The sequence below is a fragment of the Panicum virgatum genome, chromosome 4K, assembly GCF_016808335.1.
Source record: "Panicum virgatum strain AP13 chromosome 4K, P.virgatum_v5, whole genome shotgun sequence".
Taxonomy (NCBI): domain Eukaryota; kingdom Viridiplantae; phylum Streptophyta; class Magnoliopsida; order Poales; family Poaceae; genus Panicum; species Panicum virgatum.
Window position 1 is genome coordinate 23495350 of NC_053139.1, and position 5458 is coordinate 23500807.

A 5458-nucleotide genomic window follows, 5' to 3' on the forward strand; every position below is an offset into this window, starting at 1 on the left:
TATGCCTATTCGGGTAGTTACAAAAGAGGTAAGGTACATCCATGAGCTATCCCTTACTCTAGAACATTCTATGTCTATAAGCAGTCCCGCTGTCCCGGGTTTGACAACCAGTCCGCCGCAGCCTCTGAAACTCCATCTACCTCTATCCATCCAGGCAAAAGACGACCAGGATGGACAAGTAGAAACAAGCGAGGCCGGCGGCTAGGAAGATATCAAGTATTTTTTCTGCTCGCAAATACTCTTCTAGCATCTCTCAGTATGCATCGACTACTTCTATCAGGAGGACGAGTCCTTTCCAATGATGAACTCCAATTGAAAGCCATGACTACTAAGGATGAATGATTCTAGAAGAACGATTGTATCCCCTTTTATAGAAGAAAACAATCTATCCGAAGCCCTCCCGTGATGCTACAAACCAAAGAGTTTACGGGCAGAACAGTGCATACTCCAGACACAGTACACGCCATGTGACTCCACAAAGAACAGACAGAAGACTTTCCTTTTATTGAAAAGGGGCTTTAATCAGGAGATCATTTTTTGGCATTTTCAGCAAAAGAAGAAGAAAAAGACTCACCAAGACTTGGGATCCTTAAAACTCAAATCAAGAGATTTTGATTCAAGGCTCGGGGGCAACTGGATATGTGTCACAAATGGCAACTTTTTTCAAGGGAAATTTGAATTTCAAATGGGAAATTTGAAAGATCCAGAAGACTAATTTGACCCTCAGCCTTATCCTTCGGTTCAACCTAAGGCTCGGGGCTACTCCATATGGAGCGCGAGTACATCGTGCACCATATATGAAGGGAAAATTCAGGGCCTAAGCACCTCATAGCCTCGATGCAACCAAGAAAGTACTCGGAAGACTAATTGAGGCACTCGATGGACTCCCAACTCAAATGATGGATTCCAGGAGCACTCGATAAACGTCTTCAGAAGCACTCGACACCTGCAGACTCGACTACGAAGAGCTCGGGGGCTTGTCAGACCCGAGGCAGCAGGACTGCTCATAGGCATAGAATATTCTAGAGTAGGAAATAGTATGTGGATATGCCCTACCTCTGCTATAACTACTCGAATAGTAGTAGCACTAGTTGGTGTAAAAGGAAACTAGCCGACCTTATCGGACTAGGACTCTGACAGTACTCAACTAGGAGTTTCCATGTAACCCTGTCCCCCCGGATCATATAAGGGCAGACAGGGACCCCTCCAAAGCGGACGATATACATCGAACAACACCTAAGGAAATACAAACCACCACATAGGACGTAGGGTATTATGCTCCGGCGGCCCGAACCTGTCTAAATCTTTGTGTTCCTTGCACCATCGCGTTCTGATCTCGGCGAGTCCCTGCCTACAATCAATCTCCTCGGGGTATACCTCGGAGAGCTTGCCGGTAAAACACTGACAGAAGGGGCATCCAATTGCATCTGTCAGTGTTGGCGCTCCTTATGTACCCCTTTTATCCCTTGTTTATCCTTGATAATGGCATGAATTTAATATCAAAATCACTAACCGTCCTAACCCCGGCCTAATTATTGGTCATTTTCACACTTGCACATATATTTTGGAGGAACTTCGTTTTTGCAAATTTTTGGCCTATTTTGGAGCATGAAATGACAAGGCCTGTGATCGAGCGGTAACACAGAGAAAGACGAAGGCCAAAGCCCAAAGGAAGGACCAAAGCCCATGTTGATTCGAAGCCCATTCATGCACATCCATCTTCCAAGAGAGCCCAAAGGACCAAGCCCACGAAGATGAGATCAAGATACTTCGGGATTAAGCAAAGCAAATGAAGATTTAAGGAAGGATTCTCTATCCTATCCTTTCCTCGAAGATATCTCCAAGATAACGACGTCCAAAGGGGTGCAATCGTGAAGGACATAAACTCTAGAAGATGCGAGGAGTCTACACGCGAAAGATGAGACTGAGGCGGGCCCGAAAGAGGGTAGGCCAGCCGGCCTAGGCCCATGAGCCAGCTGGCCTAGCCCGTTTCCGAGGCGGTTCAGCCTCCCCTTCGACCGGTGGCTTCCTCGGCTTATAAATAGCTCGCACCTTATTCAACTCGGAGCATCCATCCACCCAGAACTCGACGAAAACCTAGGGCCAAGACCGGAGGGAGATGACGGCCGCCGCAAGTCTTCGAAGTTGTTTAGGAGATGGCTTAGGCCGACCCTAGCCGCCATGGCCTCCCTGCGTGGTTGTGCCATGGTGGAGTTCATGAGCTAGTTGGAGTCGTCAATGGTATGTACTCGGTGGTGATGATCCAAACGAATTTATCATGTGAGTAATGATAATCATGTCTTCCGAATCTTTTAGCGACCATGTTCTCTCTTTCGATTTCGTTCTTTTCTTTGGGTTTGCTTCATCCTAGATGTATTATCGAGATAGATCGCTTAGCATGATCTTGTAGTCATGGTGGCTAGAGGTTCATGGCGGAACTACCAAAGGGGGTTCGACTTGATTTAGGGTGCTTTCGTCCAAAGGGGGGGTGTCGTGACAGGGCGTTGCTTTAGTAGATGGGGTATCGAAGGATCGGATTGGAGATTTTGGATTTAAAGATGCCATTGATTGAGATGCATGATTTATTTGCTCGTTAGCTTGAACTACAACTAGATGACAATAGGCCTAGTCATGTCTTTGGTTTTGCTATGGTTACGCCTATATTCATGGATGAGATCAACCTTTACACAACACTCATATCTATTAAAGGTTACTCTATATGTGCAATTCATGCTTCATGTTAGGATAGATCCGTTAGATTAGATGGAAAACCTTGGGTAGTTCTTTGTCGATCCACGGATTGATAAACCTTGGGGGAATACTCTAAGGGAAAAGCTACATGATCCCGTGCGCTTGCGGTATTTAAATTGGGGCGCTAAGGAGCGTCAACAAGCTTTTCTGGCGCCGTTGCCGGGGATCGGCAACTCGAACCCTAGGGCGATCTATCTAGTTTTTTGGACTAACCCTAATTTTTATTATTGCATATACCCTTGTTTTCTTGTTTGTGTCTTTGAAAGCAGGTGGAAAATGCTAGACACCAAACTTGGACTTCGAGAAGTCCATAATCCACTTCAACAAACTTCAACAATCGACAACAAGATGATCGAGGAGCCTCAACATAGAACATCGACAACGTCCAAATCGACATGATGGCAACAACATCAAGATTCGCTCTTTAGTGGTAGGTGCTAACTTTTGTTAGTGGCCCAGCATCCGCTATCGAGTCCCCACTCCCCAAAGCAAAAGATGATAAATAAGGTATGCCGCCATGTCAATTAATTTTAAAGACTAATGTTTTTGAGAAGAATTGTTTGTTCAAGAAATAGGTATGAAGCATGCCCGCGAAGAAAATCGTGCGATCATCATCATCTATGAAGTGTTACTGTTGTGATGAGTTTTTCATCCAAGATCAGAGAAGTACCATGAGAAAATAATAGATTATTTTGAAGCTCCATCAAGTCTTCTTTCCAACGGATCAAGAACCATCAACTTTGGAGATCGGTGTGAAGAGTTATGGTAAAATCTTTCAATGCTGCGCGTTCTGAAATCCTTCTGGATAGATTGCAGCGCCGTAATAAAACAAGCATAACTTCTTTATCCGGAGTCCAATTGGGGCGAATAACCACTTGTTTGAAAGATAATTTGATGCACCTTGCAATGGAGTAGAAGTTTGGTATATGTTCTGCACTGGATGAAGAGGAATTCAATGAGGATAGAGGTAGTAGCAACCGAGAAGAAGGTGATGACGATGTCAAAGGATGATTGGAAGGCTGTGTACGCAAAAGATGATGATTTGAAGTTGACCAAAGCTGGAGGAAACAAGATTAGAAGAACCATGACACCACCTATCTTCTCCAGTGGGATGCTCGACATACTTCTAATCGAGTGATGCTATCAAGGAAGGAAACCGTTCGGATCATCAACACGAAGCACAGGAGCATCTTCTAATCCTGACACCTTGGGTAGAGGAAGAACAATGGAGAAGACACATCATTGAAGCCGTGATATGCTGGTAATCAATGGTGATGACCTTGAAGCCTAGGGACGCACGACACTACGCTCCAAAGACCACATGATCGAGATCATTGACATCTTCAGATGAATTCACAAGAAGATATTATTCTCATCAATGTCCAGCTCGACCTCAGAAGCAAATAGCATCATATTTTTGGATATTAAAAAGCTCCACAAAGTTCCCGTTCCAACGAACCAAGAACCAAGTCAATCGGAGATTCCTACAAGCGGTTATGGCCAAAACATTGATGGGTGTGCACTCTGAAAATTTCTGGACAGCACGCAGCGCCAAAAGTGAAACGGGCATAACTCCCTCGTTTGGACTCGGTTTAAGATGAATGACCACTTGTTGGAAAGGTAATTTCATAAACATTTCAATAGATCTATATTTTGCTATATGTTCTGTTGAGTATACAGGAGAGATTACACGAAGAAGAGGCAGGAGCAATGCGATGAGAACAAGATAGAGAAGATGACGATGACAACAATGAAGGGGAGCTTGGGCGATGTTTTCATCAAGCGTACATGATAAAATTCAGAGGCTTGGAGCAGAGAAATAACTCCAATGACATTGGCAAACGAAGGCACAAGCGGTCGACCTTCGACAAATGAAGTTGTTGCAAACAAACCACGACGGATTACAAGAGCGCAACATTCAACATATGGAGACGTGAGAAGCAAACCACGACGGACCACGAAGAATGCATCAAGATGACAGCTCGCACAAAGCACCATGACTCCAATGAGTATGAAAAAGCTCCGAGGCTAAGGTATAAATTGAATTCTCAAGCTTCTATTGGTTTTGTTGATAATCTTTAAAAATCTCATGCTCGAACCGATAGTCAGAATGAAAGTTTAAATTCTATGCCTTGTTCTTTTCATGATGTTAGGCTAGAGTTTCTTGAGAATGTTGATTTCATGCTTAAAGAACCTCTGCCTAATAATGAGCTCCGCGCTATGTAAGAAACACATGCTGCATTTAATTACACCATGTCTTGTTGATGAAATTTAATTGAGGATGTGATTATGTTGCATATGTTTACAAATAATTGCAAATTTCGATCTTGTTTTGCGCTTGGTCAAGCTCATGACCCTAAAAGAGCATATCTCGGGAGAAGCCCCGAATTTCACTAACCATGCAGGACATGAAACTCAAATGATGAGGAGGAAAACCGTGCCCAAAATTTTGAACATTATCATCAACATCTTCAAGTTTCAAGAACGGACGTCGCTAAGCCTCATCAATTTTGTGCACAAGTCCAGAGATTTACAATCCAAGAAAGTTGAATATTCAGGATCTCCATCAAGTCCTCAGTTCAACGCGTCCATGATCGATACAATTGAAGACCCACGGGAGGAGCTATGTCTCAAACATCGGAGATGCACGTGCTGAAATCAGCACGGGACAGATTGCAGTGACGGGGAAAAAGGGGCATAACTCCCT